Source organism: Erinaceus europaeus, chromosome 15 (assembly GCF_950295315.1).
Source record: "Erinaceus europaeus chromosome 15, mEriEur2.1, whole genome shotgun sequence".
NCBI lineage: Eukaryota > Metazoa > Chordata > Mammalia > Eulipotyphla > Erinaceidae > Erinaceus > Erinaceus europaeus.
The window spans coordinates 20,939,087-20,953,391 of record NC_080176.1 but is presented as its reverse complement, the minus strand read 5'-3'; the positions used below and the strand labels follow the sequence as shown (position 1 = coordinate 20,953,391).

General features: G+C 50.2%; 4 non-coding genes across 4 annotated transcripts; 2 read left to right on the top strand and 2 right to left on the bottom strand.

Annotated features, from left to right (window-relative positions):
* Positions 1 to 2,450: 2,450 nt before the first annotated feature.
* TRNAM-CAU (transfer RNA methionine (anticodon CAU)) lies at positions 2,451 to 2,522 on the bottom strand. The gene has a single exon. It is a non-coding gene; the product is annotated as a tRNA-Met (tRNA).
* Positions 2,523 to 5,911: 3,389 nt separating this feature from the next.
* Positions 5,912 to 6,075, bottom strand: LOC132533284 (U1 spliceosomal RNA). Its single transcript, XR_009545177.1, has one exon. It is a non-coding gene; the product is annotated as a U1 spliceosomal RNA (small nuclear RNA).
* A 2,739-nt stretch (positions 6,076 to 8,814) lies between these two features.
* On the top strand, positions 8,815 to 8,930 carry LOC132533307 (U5 spliceosomal RNA). The gene has a single exon (XR_009545187.1). It is a non-coding gene; the product is annotated as a U5 spliceosomal RNA (small nuclear RNA).
* A 2,787-nt stretch (positions 8,931 to 11,717) lies between these two features.
* LOC132533283 (U1 spliceosomal RNA) lies at positions 11,718 to 11,881 on the top strand. Its single transcript, XR_009545176.1, has one exon. It is a non-coding gene; the product is annotated as a U1 spliceosomal RNA (small nuclear RNA).
* The last annotated feature ends 2,424 nt before the right edge of the window (positions 11,882 to 14,305 follow it).

Below are 14,305 nucleotides of genomic sequence, written 5' to 3'. Positions count from 1 at the left end.
GTGCTGGCAGGAAGCCTAACTCCCTCCCATATGCGCTTCTGCATGGGGTTGCTCAGGGCATAACATCTGGTTTGGTTTCCCCTGGAGCCTTTAGTTATGCTGCTTCCAAAAGACCAGCCAAGATAGAAGAGGTAGAACACTTCACAAGGGCAAGGATGCCTGTCCCATATGCTAAAGAGTGACATTACGGGAGTCAGGCGGTAGCACAGTGGGTTCAGTGCAGGTGGCACAAAGTGCAAGGACGGCATCAGGTTCCTGGTTCAAGCCCCCGGCTCCCCACCTGCAGTGGGAGTCGCTTCAAAGGCAGTGAAGCAGGTCTGTAGGTGTCTATCTTTTGTTCCCCCTCTCTGTCTTTCCTTCCCCTCTCCATTTCTCTCTGTCCTATCCAACAACAACGACAGTAATAACAATAATAATAACAACAACAATGACAATAAACAATAAGGGCAACAAAGGGACAAATGAATAAATGAAGTTTAAAAACATAAAATAGAAATAAAAAACTAAAAAAAAAAAAAAAAGATAAAAAACTAAGAGTGTCTGTGATCCAGGGAATGTCACAATGGACAATATGTTGACTATTATATAAGAGGTCCTGAGTTTGATCCCTGGTATTGCTTGTGCCAGAGGGATTCTCTGGTTCTCTCTCTCTTTCCCTCTCCCCCGCTCCCCATCTCCATAGTAGTAGTAGCAGTAATTCTTAATTCTGTAACAGTTGGAAGTGTTACATTGATCCACTTTTTCTTGAATTTGCATCTCCTCAGAATTTTATGCCAGTTCTTCTTCTAGCGTTTGCCCTTCTTCCGTAGCCAGTCAACAGCGTCAGGTTGAGCCTGATGTCAAGTTTCGAGACCTCCTTTGAATCTGGAGAGGTGGCAGTCGTTGACTATGTGGGTCATAGTCTGTCTGTAGCCGCAGGGGCAGTTCGGGTCGTCTCTGGCTCCCCAGTGATGGAACATAGCGGCGCACTGGCCATTGCCTGTTCGATAGCGATTGAGGAGGGCCCAGTCATAACGTGCTAGGTCAAAGCCGGGTTGACGCTTGCAGGGGTCTGTGATGAGGTGTTTGTTCTTTACCTCAGCTGACTGCCAACTCTGTTTCCAAGAGTCTGGAACAGAGAAGTTCAGTGTAGGCGTAGGGGACCAGATTGGGTGACGAGACGTCAAGCGTTGGACAGGGTGGGCGAAGATATCCGCGTATATTGGCAGGTCCGGTCGAGCGTAGACGTGGGAAATGAACTTAGATGATGCCGCATCCCGACGAATATCTGGCGGGGCGATGTTGCTAAGAACTGGCAGCCATGGAACCGGGGTGGAACGGATGGTTCCAGAAATTATCCTCATGGAGGAATATAATTTGGAATCGACCATTTGGAATCTCCTCTCCGTGTGTTACAAACTCCTTGAGAGGCTGCTTCTGTCGCTTATTTCTCATCTTACAGAGAAATTCCTATCACCCACCCAAGCTGGTTTCCGCCCAGGAAGATCTACCTGCGAACAAGCCCTGGCCCTCTCAACTTACATTGAAAATGGATTCCAGAAGAATTTAAAGACGGGTGCTGTCTTTGTTGATCTCACAGCAGCCTATGACACGGTCTGGCATCGTGGTCTCCTAGTCAAGATCTCAAGATGCCTGCCTCCATGGGTGGCCAACACTATATCGTTTCTTCTCCAAAACAGAAGATTCCGGGTGCATCTGGGTGACAAGTCTAGCAGATGGAGACTTGTCTCAAGTGGCCTCCCCCAGGGCTCTGTTCTGGCTCCTATGCTATTTAATATTTACATCAATGACCTCCCAGAAACTTCTTCAAGGAAGTTCATCTACGCCGATGACATCTGCTGTGCAACTCAGGCATCCAAGTTCGACATCCTCGAGGAAACATTCACGAAAGACATATCTCTGATATCTGATTACTGTAAAAAATGGCGACTAATCCCTAGCACTGCAAAAACGGTATCATCTGTTTTCCATCTACACCATGCCTCGGCCTCGCAGCTTGGCCATACGAGAATCCATCCGGCATGAAGCCCAGCCAGTCTATCTTGGTGTTACTCTCGATCGCACTCTGTCATTTCACAAACATCTCATAAAAACTGCAGCAAAGGTGGGCGCGAGGAATAACATCATTGCAAGACTGGCCAGCTCCTCATGGGGCGCGAGCGCTTCCACACTATGATCATCATCTCTGGCATTATGCTATTCCACTGCAGAATACTGTGCCCCAGTATGATCAACTCTAACACTGGGCTTCAACTGTTCAAGGAGCTCTAAAATTTAAAAAAAAAAAAAAAAATGTGGAATATCAGGAGACAAGTTAGAAGAGAATTCTCAGAAAACTGACTTCTACAACAGTTATTTAGGAGAGATTTAGTCCTATTGCTTTGACTTTTTGTGTTCAGAAGGTTCAGCGCAATATAATTTCCCATTAAAGGACCAGGTGTAAAAGCTGATAGCAGAGGATGGTTTCGATCCACCGACCTCTGGGTTATGGGCCCAGCACGCTTCCACTGCGCCACTCTGCTGCGCGACACGCTTGACTCAACGTCGCCCCCCAAGGAGGAGCCGAGACGCCCTGCCCCATCCGCCCCGCCTCGCGCAGCACCAGCAGCTCCTCTCGGCCTCCTGCCTCCGGCGTCCTGCGCCATCCCCAGGCTCCTTCAGGCCCCGCGGCTCCACACCTGCGCGCGCCACCTGGCTGCAAGTCGCTTTTCCTCCCGAACCTCTCACGGCTCACTGTCACCACCCGACGGGAGTCGGAGCAGTCATGTCACTGGTCTCCCATGTAAAGGAAATGACAATTGCCTTACAATCGCTTGGAATAAAAAGCAAACGGTCGCGTAGCGGGTTAAGCGCACATAGTGCGGAGCGCTAGGACTGGAGTAAGGATCCCGGTTCCATCCCCCCGATCCCCACCTGTGTGTGTGTGGGGAGGGGGGTCGGGGGGGGGGGTCGGTTGCTTCCCAAGCCTTGAAGCAGGTCTGCAGGTGTCGGCCTTTCCTCTCTTGATTTCTCTGTCGTATCCAGCAACAGCTATAATAACAATAACGATTCCAAGAAGGGCAACGGCCTCCAGGAGCAGGGGATCATACTGATGTTGTTTATCACAGTTAGAAGCGACAGTGTGGCCCCTCAATGGTGGACAATGGTAGACCATTGGACTTGCACACATGAAGTTCTGAGTTCAGTCCCAAGCATCATATATGCCAGAATGTTCTGCCCTCTCACCTGTCAAGTTCATGAAATAAATAAAATCTTTTAAAATTACTTATTTATTGGGTATAAACAGAGAATTGAGGGCCGGGCGGTGATGCACCGGGTTAAGAGCACGTAAGACGTTAAATGTAAGGACCCGCGCAGGAAGACCAGTTGGTGGAGCCCCGGCTCCCCGGCTCCCCAGCTGCAGGGGGGGCGTGGCTTCACAATTGGTGAAGCAGGTTTGCAAGTGTCTGTCTTTCTCTCTCCCTCTCTGTCTTCTCCTCCATCTCAATTTCTCTCTTCCTTTCAAAAAGAAAAAGAAAAAGAAAAAAGGTAGAGAGGCGGGGAAACGGAGCGGCAGCAGCCCTCCGGAGTCTCCCAGGTCAACTAGGAATACCAAAGGAGATCACCTGGGCCCGAAACAAGACAGGACTAGAAGGACTTTGGGAACCAAGCAAGTGCAAACACGTGTGGCTCGTGGACAGAGAAGAGCCTAGGGAGAGAATCCTGGGGCTAAAGCCCGTTTCTACTCCCGAGGGGCTGGTAACAGTCCGGCAGAACCGGTTGAGGCACCACCTACAGTCTCTTTCACCAACAAAAAGACTGCTGAAGGGAGGAGAGGACTCCCCTAAGACTCACCAAATGCAACTGTGAGTCTCCGTTGCTACTGCCCCTCGAAGGAGGCTGCAGCCATGGGGAAGGCCCTCTGTGCTGAAGTATTGGGGGTAGGGGGCGGGGGGGGGGGAGGGGAAGCAGAGAACTGACCAGGAAACGCAGGAGATCTACATCCCCGCGGCCTAGCGGTGGGGCTGTATATTCAAGGACGAGTTAGAGAAAACTAAAAACAAGTAATAAGAGATCTCAAAAAGAGATTAAGGGATACTGAAAACAACAATAGAGACATATGGGACGACTTCAAAAGAAATAATATAATTATTATAATTATTGGCTTACCAGAGGAAGAGAGGGAGGGGAAGAAAGCATTCTTACAGGACATAATAACGGAGACCTTCTCACCCTCCCACTTCGCCCCCAGCTCATCCCCGCCTGTGTTCTGGAGGCTCGCTCCCCCAGCGCACCTCACCTGCGCATGCTGAGCCCCAGAGTCCTGCCCGCAGCGGGCTTGCGGGCTGGATGCTGGGTGCCAGCAACTGCGCGTGCGCAGAATCTCCAGTGGCATCACAGAGCCTGTGTGTTGCTAAGCGACCGGGACCTGTTCTCGCCGTCAAGAGACCCAGAGGGTTCCCGGGTGGCTCTGGGCTCCGGCTGCAGCGCACAAAGGGCAAAACTGGCAAAAGCCCCCAACATGGCAAGAGGGGCGGCGGCTGCGGCTATGTGGGAACATGGTGGGCAACAGCCTCAGCAGCCCAGCTTGATTTTTTAATCTTTTATTTGTTATTGGATAAAGACAGAGAAAAATTGAGCGGGGAGCGGGAGAGGGAGAGAGACAGAGAGACACCTGCAGCCCTGCTTCACCACTTGAAAAGCTTGCCCCCTGTAGGTGGGGACCAGGGACTTGAACCTGCGTCCCTGTGCACTGTCCTGTGTGCGCTTTACAAGGCGTGCCAACGCCTGACCCCTACAGCTTGATTTTTCCATTTTTTTCAAGAGGAAACTTTTTTATTTCTTTACTGGGGATTAATATTTTACAGCAGACAGTAAATACAATAGTTTGTACATGCATAACATTTTCAGTTTTCTACACAACAATACAACTGTCCCTTGGTCGTCTGCCATCCTGTTTCAGGACCTGAACTCCCCCCTCCCCCCTACTCCAGCCTTTGACTTTGGTGCAATGCATCAACTCCAGTACAAGTTCTGCTTAGTGTTTTCTCTTTTGATCTTGTTTTCAGCTCCTGCCTGTGAGATCATCCCATATTCATCCTTCAGTTTCTGACTTATTTCAAGCTCCTCCAAGTTGTGCTGAAAACAGTGAGATCATTTTTAATAGCTTAGTAGTATTCCAATATATATACCACCACTTGCTCAGCCACTCTTCTGTTGTTGGACACCTGGGTTGCTTCCAGGTTTTGGCTATTACAAATTGTGCTGCTATGAACATAGGTGTATCTTTTTGGATGGATATGTTTGACTCCTGAGGATATATATCCTTAGGAGGGTCATAGGGTAGGTCCATTTCTAGCCTTCTGAGAGTTGTCCAGACTGCTCTCCACAGAAGTTGGACCAATTGACATTCCCACCAGCAGTGCAGGAGGGTAGGGTTCCTTTGTCCCCACAACCTCTCTAGTATTTGTTGCTATGTCATACAGGAGTGAAGTGGTATCTCATTGTTGTCTTTATTTGCATTTGTCTGACAGTCAATGACTTGTGGAGTATTAAGTGGTATCTCATTGTTGTCTTTATTTGCATTTGTCTGACAGTCAATGACTTGTGGAGTATTTTCCCATATGTTTCTCAACCTTTTGGACCTCTAGTATCGTATCCTCTCTCGGCCTTTGGATGGGGTCATTTGCTTTCACTAAACTACGGTCAGTCTAGGACACATAAGGTTCAAGTTCCAGTGCTCATTGCCTACACATCAGGAAATCCCGTGCATATCAAACACTACAAACTGTGATGGCAAAGTAAGCAAAAACAAACATCCAGCTTCTGGCCATCAAGACATCCTGCAAGTCGTTAACAAGCGAACAATTATAAACACGTAAGAAAGGATAACTGGGACACAAGCTACCGTCTGACGTTAGGACAGCTTGAACAGGGGAGAGCGCGCACGCAGTCCCCCACTATCACAAATTATGCAGTCGAGTTTCCCACATTTGGGGAAATCGCAGAGGTCAACAAGTTCCAAGTGCAATGAACGAGTCTCACCCTGGGAAAACCACCTGCTTGATCATGGTTCTTCCACTGCCAGGTAAGTATGAGCTGACGACCCACCGACACTGCTCAGTCCCAGATGCCTCCCACTTTTAAGTGACAGTGACCTCGTCCCTAACCTCAGAACTCTCTCTGCACCTCGCACACAGCTGGCTGCTCGGCTTCCGCAGCCCTGCGCTCACTCCCGCAGCGTGGAGATCACAGTGACTGTGGGCAGCAGACGGCCAATTGTCGGCCGGTGCACTTCCCTCATCTGCATAGACACGCCCCTTCTGGGGCGGTACGAATGGGTCCCCTCCCTCCACACCAGCCCTCGGCCCCTGCGACCCTCCCCTTAAATTGGGGGTGTTGTGTGTGTGGAGGCAGGTGGAGAGTTGGTAGGAGACCTGTACAGTGGGAGGTGACTGGTCCCTCCGCCTCCCGTGAACTTGTCTTTGTGTGCCTCTTCCTAAATTTTGTGTTGCTGACAAAAGACGCTTGGCTCTAAATGGAGTTTCCAGGTGACTGACTATTCAGGCATTTTCAGATGGGGAGCAATTTAAGATCAAGTTGTTTTGTTGTTGTTGTTGTTAATTATACTACCCGTATTATCTCTGGGACTCAGTGTCTACATGTAGACTCCATCACTCGCCAGCTGGCTTGCTTTCAATTCTTATCTCTAGAGGGTGAGAAGCAAGGAGATAGAGGGAGACAGAGGTACAGAGTAGAAGACACCACCGCCCGCACTACCTCACTACTTCACCCGGGGCTGGAACCCGGGTCCAGGAGCCTGGTGACGCGCGCACTCTGCCAGCTGAGCCCCTGGCGGCCCCCAGGGCCCAGTCCCCTGCCGCTCCTGCCGGCGGCCTGTGCTGCTCGCTGCGTCCACGAGAGGGCGCCGGTCCCAGGCGCCGCCGGCTCCCGTCGCCCAGGACGCAGCCGCAAAACTGGGCGGGCCGCGGCGCCTTCCGGCTGCGCGCGGTGGGGGAGGGGGGAGGGGGGGAGGGGGAGGGGGAGGGGGGAGGGGGGAGGGGGAGGGAGGGGGGGGAGGGGGGCCCGGGGCGGGGGTGGGTCGCTCGCCTGTGTGGGGGTCGGTGCAGCAGGACAGCGAGTCCGAGGAGGAAGAAACCCCCCGACAGCAGCCCCGGCCGGGCCCGAGGGACCCAAGTGGCCTCGGTAGTGACGTCCCTCGGGAGCCGAGCGGAGACGAGGCGAGGGGAGCTGGTGCTCGGGGACTTGCTACAGGCTGCTCCCCGACGGCCGCCGCAGGGACAGGCAGCTCGGCCCACTCGCTTTTGTTGTTGTTGTTGTTGTTAAAGATTTTATTTTGGGGCTCCGGGTGGTGTCGCATCTGGTTGAGCGCACACGCTACAGTACAATAAACTGTATTTGGAGGGGCTGCGCATTGGCACACCTGGTTGAGCACACATATTTTACTTTAAGCTATATTTAGTTCACATAAGTATAGTAGGATGATCAAATAAAGCCTAGTATGTAGACACATATGAGCATAAAATCTGTGGAAATTACATTCAGGAGAAAATAAGATGAATATAAATTTTCAACTGAAATGCACACTCTTCGTTGTTATTATTACTAGTATTATTACTACTAGTAGTAGCAGCAGTGAGATGGAGGAAAAGAGAATCAGAGCAGTAAGTGCAGATAATACGAAGCACAAGGACCAGTGCTAGGATCCGGCTTGGAGCCCCTAGTTCCCCACCTGCAGGGGGCGTCGTTTCACAAGAGGTCGAGCAGGTCTGCAGGTGTCTTTCTGTCTGCCTTTCTTTTTTCTTTCTTTCTTTCTTTCTTTTAAAAAATATTTTATTCATTCTTTTATGAGAGGGATAGGAGAGAGAGAAAGAACCAAGCATCAATATGGCACATTTGCTGTCGGGCACGGAACTCAGACCCCATGCTTGAGAGACCGAAGCCCATCCACTGCCACACCTCCCGGACCACTCCACTTCTTCCTCCCTTCCTTCCTTCCTCTCTCTTTCTTTCTTTTCTTCCTTCCTTTCTTTTTCCTTCTTTCTTTTCTCTCTATCTCTCTCCCATCCTTCCTTCCCTCCCTCTCTTCCTTTCTTCTCTCCTTTTTTTTTTTTAAATAATTTATTTATTTATTTATTCATGAGAGACATAGGAGGAGAGAAAGAACCAGACATCACTCTGGTATATGTGCTGCCGAGGATAAAACTCAGGATCTCATGGTTGAGAATCCAAGGCTTTATCCACTGTGCCACCTCCCGTACCACTTTTTCTTTCTCTCTTTCCTTTCTTTCTTTCTTTCATTCGTTCTTTCTTAATTTCTACCTTCCTTCCTTTCTGCTGGTCCGTGTGCCAGTCTCTTTCTCTCCTTTTCTGTCTCCCCCCCCCCCAACTTCTCTCTGTCCTATCCAAAAAAAAAAAATGAAAAAACGGCCACAGAAGCAGTGGTTTCATAGAGCAGGCACCAAGCCCTAGCAGAGTCACCTCTGCGAAGAGCATCGCTTTCCCATGCTGACCCTGCGGCACCACTAGGGAACGAAAGGGAGACTTGGAGAGTCACCTCTTCGCAGAGGTGGCTCGTTTGCATACCCACGTGCACTTCTTCTAGCGTTTGCCCCCACAAGCACTGCTCAAGGATCAGTTTTAAAACAGTAAAATTAGAAACTTTTTTTCATGTGAGGTTTCTGAATATAGAACTCATATTTGACAGATGATTAGAAAAGTCTTTCGAGGGCAATAACTGTCAGTGAGGACTAACTACCATCATTTTACTAGGAGTGTGCTTTCTTCGGGAGCAGAGTTCCCAGACCAGGTGGTATACTCTGGTTTCTCTTCAGATCGCACAAATCTTTCGCCTTTTACTAAAGATTTCCGTGGAGAGGAACAAACCTGAGTTCTAGCTCAATTTTTGGTGCCCTGTTATTTACCAGGGTTATATGGAACTGTTCTGAAAGAAAGACATTAGTTGCCAGATACTTGTGTATCTTCTCAGTAGCCCGGCAGGTCCCGCAGCACCTCATTGCCTTTAAACTCTGGACTTCATTTTATTCATATATTCGATTCTGTTATGAGGTGAAGGTTTATAGCATTGATGAAGCCTCTCAGGAGCATCAGAGATTTCAGAAAAGGGACAGATTGGGAGAGACACCTGCAGCACTGCTTCCCCTCTGCAGGTGGGGACCCCGGGGCTCAAACCCAGTTAGTTCCTTGAATATGGTTACTAGCATTGCATGTGCCAGATGAATGCTCTGGTTCTCTCTCTTTCTCTCTCCTTTTCTCTCATTCTCTCTCTCTCTCTCTCTCCTCCAGGGTTTTAGCTAGGGCTTGGTGCCTGCTCTATGAATCCACTGCTTCTGTGGCCGTTTTTTCATTTTTTTTTTTTGGATAGGACAGAGAGAAGTTGGGGGGGGGAGACAGAAAAGGAGAGAAAGAGACTGGCACACGGACCAGCAGAAAGGAAGGAAGGTAGAAATTAAGAAAGAACGAATGAAAGAAAGAAAGAAAGGAAAGAGAGAAAGAAAAAGTGGTACGGGAGGTGGCACAGTGGATAAAGCCTTGGATTCTCAACCATGAGATCCTGAGTTTTATCCTCGGCAGCACATATACCAGAGTGATGTCTGGTTCTTTCTCTCCTCCTATGTCTCTCATGAATAAATAAATAAATAAATTATTTAAAAAAAAAAAAGGAGAGAAGAAAGGAAGAGAGGGAGGGAAGGAAGGATGGGAGAGAGATAGAGAGAAAAGAAAGAAGGAAAAAGAAAGGAAGGAAGAAAAGAAAGAAAGAGAGAGGAAGGAAGGAAGGGAGGAAGAAGTGGAGTGGTCCGGGAGGTGTGGCAGTGGATGGGCTTCGGTCTCTCAAGCATGGGGTCTGAGTTCCGTGCCCGACAGCAAATGTGCCATATTGATGCTTGGTTCTTTCTCTCTCTCCTATCCCTCTCATAAAAGAATGAATAAAATATTTTTTAAAAGAAAGAAAGAAAGAAAGAAAAAAGAAAGGCAGACAGAAAGACACCTGCAGACCTGCTCGACCTCTTGTGAAACGACGCCCCCTGCAGGTGGGGAACTAGGGGCTCCAAGCCGGATCCTAGCACTGGTCCTTGTGCTTCGTATTATCTGCACTTACTGCTCTGATTCTCTTTTCCTCCATCTCACTGCTGCTACTACTAGTAGTAATAATACTAGTAATAATAACAACGAAGAGTGTGCATTTCAGTTGAAAATTTATATTCATCTTATTTTCTCCTGAATGTAATTTCCACAGATTTTATGCTCATATGTGTCTACATACTAGGCTTTATTTGATCATCCTACTATACTTATGTGAACTAAATATAGCTTAAAGTAAAATATGTGTGCTCAACCAGGTGTGCCAATGCGCAGCCCCTCCAAATACAGTTTATTGTACTGTAGCGTGTGCGCTCAACCAGATGCGACACCACCCGGAGCCCCAAAATAAAATCTTTAACAACAACAACAACAACAAAAGCGAGTGGGCCGAGCTGCCTGTCCCTGCGGCGGCCGTCGGGGAGCAGCCTGTAGCAAGTCCCCGAGCACCAGCTCCCCTCGCCTCGTCTCCGCTCGGCTCCCGAGGGACGTCACTACCGAGGCCACTTGGGTCCCTCGGGCCCGGCCGGGGCTGCTGTCGGGGGGTTTCTTCCTCCTCGGACTCGCTGTCCTGCTGCACCGACCCCCACACAGGCGAGCGACCCACCCCCGCCCCGGGCCCCCCTCCCCCCCCCTCCCTCCCCCTCCCCCCTCCCCCCTCCCCCTCCCCCTCCCCCCTCCCCCCTCCCCCCTCCCCCACCGCGCACAGCCGGAAGGCGCCGCGGCCGCCCAGTTTTGCGGCTGCGTCCTGGGCGACGGGAGCCGGCGGCGCCTGGGACCGGCGCCCTCTCGTGGACGCAGCGAGCAGCACAGGCCGCCGGCAGGAGCGGCAGGGGACTGGGCCCTGGGGGCCGCCAGGGGCTCAGCTGGCAGAGTGCGCGCGTCACCAGGCTCCTGGACCCGGGTTCCAGCCCCGGGTGAAGTAGTGAGGTAGTGCGGGCGGTGGTGTCTTCTACTCTGTACCTCTGTCTCCCTCTATCTCCTTGCTTCTCACCCTCTAGAGATAAGAATTGAAAGCAAGCCAGCTGGCGAGTGATGGAGTCTACATGTAGACACTGAGTCCCAGAGATAATACGGGTAGTATAATTAACAACAACAACAACAAAACAACTTGATCTTAAATTGCTCCCCATCTGAAAATGCCTGAATAGTCAGTCACCTGGAAACTCCATTTAGAGCCAAGCGTCTTTTGTCAGCAACACAAAATTTAGGAAGAGGCACACAAAGACAAGTTCACGGGAGGCGGAGGGACCAGTCACCTCCCACTGTACAGGTCTCCTACCTCAACTCTCCACCTGCCTCCACACACACAACACCCCCAATTTAAGGGGAGGGTCGCAGGGGCCGAGGGCTGGTGTGGAGGGAGGGGACCCATTCGTACCGCCCCAGAAGGGGCGTGTCTATGCAGATGAGGGAAGTGCACCGGCCGACAATTGGCCGTCTGCTGCCCACAGTCACTGTGATCTCCACGCTGCGGGAGTGAGCGCAGGGCTGCGGAAGCCGAGCAGCCAGCTGTGTGCGAGGTGCAGAGAGAGTTCTGAGGTTAGGGACGAGGTCACTGTCACTTAAAAGTGGGAGGCATCTGGGACTGAGCAGTGTCGGTGGGTCGTCAGCTCATACTTACCTGGCAGTGGAAGAACCATGATCAAGCAGGTGGTTTTCCCAGGGTGAGACTCGTTCATTGCACTTGGAACTTGTTGACCTCTGCGATTTCCCCAAATGTGGGAAACTCGACTGCATAATTTGTGATAGTGGGGGACTGCGTGCGCGCTCTCCCCTGTTCAAGCTGTCCTAACGTCAGACGGTAGCTTGTGTCCCAGTTATCCTTTCTTACGTGTTTATAATTGTTCGCTTGTTAACGACTTGCAGGATGTCTTGATGGCCAGAAGCTGGATGTTTGTTTTTGCTTACTTTGCCATCACAGTTTGTAGTGTTTGATATGCACGGGATTTCCTGATGTGTAGGCAATGAGCACTGGAACTTGAACCTTATGTGTCCTAGACTGACCGTAGTTTAGTGAAAGCAAATGACCCCATCCAAAGGCCGAGAGAGGATACGATACTAGAGGTCCAAAAGGTTGAGAAACATATGGGAAAATACTCCACAAGTCATTGACTGTCAGACAAATGCAAATAAAGACAACAATGAGATACCACTTAATACTCCACAAGTCATTGACTGTCAGACAAATGCAAATAAAGACAACAATGAGATACCACTTCACTCCTGTATGACATAGCAACAAATACTAGAGAGGTTGTGGGGACAAAGGAACCCTACCCTCCTGCACTGCTGGTGGGAATGTCAATTGGTCCAACTTCTGTGGAGAGCAGTCTGGACAACTCTCAGAAGGCTAGAAATGGACCTACCCTATGACCCTCCTAAGGATATATATCCTCAGGAGTCAAACATATCCATCCAAAAAGATACACCTATGTTCATAGCAGCACAATTTGTAATAGCCAAAACCTGGAAGCAACCCAGGTGTCCAACAACAGAAGAGTGGCTGAGCAAGTGGTGGTATATATATTGGAATACTACTAAGCTATTAAAAATGATCTCACTGTTTTCAGCACAACTTGGAGGAGCTTGAAATAAGTCAGAAACTGAAGGATGAATATGGGATGATCTCACAGGCAGGAGCTGAAAACAAGATCAAAAGAGAAAACACTAAGCAGAACTTGTACTGGAGTTGATGCATTGCACCAAAGTCAAAGGCTGGAGTAGGGGGGAGGGGGGAGTTCAGGTCCTGAAACAGGATGGCAGACGACCAAGGGACAGTTGTATTGTTGTGTAGAAAACTGAAAATGTTATGCATGTACAAACTATTGTATTTACTGTCTGCTGTAAAATATTAATCCCCAGTAAAGAAATAAAAAAGTTTCCTCTTGAAAAAAATGGAAAAATCAAGCTGTAGGGGTCAGGCGTTGGCACGCCTTGTAAAGCGCACACAGGACAGTGCACAGGGACGCAGGTTCAAGTCCCTGGTCCCCACCTACAGGGGGCAAGCTTTTCAAGTGGTGAAGCAGGGCTGCAGGTGTCTCTCTGTCTCTCTCCCTCTCCCGCTCCCCGCTCAATTTTTCTCTGTCTTTATCCAATAACAAATAAAAGATTAAAAAATCAAGCTGGGCTGCTGAGGCTGTTGCCCACCATGTTCCCACATAGCCGCAGCCGCCGCCCCTCTTGCCATGTTGGGGGCTTTTGCCAGTTTTGCCCTTTGTGCGCTGCAGCCGGAGCCCAGAGCCACCCGGGAACCCTCTGGGTCTCTTGACGGCGAGAACAGGTCCCGGTCGCTTAGCAACACACAGGCTCTGTGATGCCACTGGAGATTCTGCGCACGCGCAGTTGCTGGCACCCAGCATCCAGCCCGCAAGCCCGCTGCGGGCAGGACTCTGGGGCTCAGCATGCGCAGGTGAGGTGCGCTGGGGGAGCGAGCCTCCAGAACACAGGCGGGGATGAGCTGGGGGCGAAGTGGGAGGGTGAGAAGGTCTCCGTTATTATGTCCTGTAAGAATGCTTTCTTCCCCTCCCTCTCTTCCTCTGGTAAGCCAATAATTATAATAATTATATTATTTCTTTTGAAGTCGTCCCATATGTCTCTATTGTTGTTTTCAGTATCCCTTAATCTCTTTTTGAGATCTCTTATTACTTGTTTTTAGTTTTCTCTAACTCGTCCTTGAATATACAGCCCCACCGCTAGGCCGCGGGGATGTAGATCTCCTGCGTTTCCTGGTCAGTTCTCTGCTTCCCCTCCCCCCCCCCCGCCCCCTACCCCCAATACTTCAGCACAGAGGGCCTTCCCCATGGCTGCAGCCTCCTTCGAGGGGCAGTAGCAACGGAGACTCACAGTTGCATTTGGTGAGTCTTAGGGGAGTCCTCTCCTCCCTTCAGCAGTCTTTTTGTTGGTGAAAGAGACTGTAGGTGGTGCCTCAACCGGTTCTGCCGGACTGTTACCAGCCCCTCGGGAGTAGAAACGGGCTTTAGCCCCAGGATTCTCTCCCTAGGCTCTTCTCTGTCCACGAGCCACACGTGTTTGCACTTGCTTGGTTCCCAAAGTCCTTCTAGTCCTGTCTTGTTTCGGGCCCAGGTGATCTCCTTTGGTATTCCTAGTTGACCTGGGAGACTCCGGAGGGCTGCTGCCGCTCCGTTTCCCCGCCTCTCTACCTTTTTTCTTTTTCTTTTTCTTTTTGAAAGGAAGAGAGAAA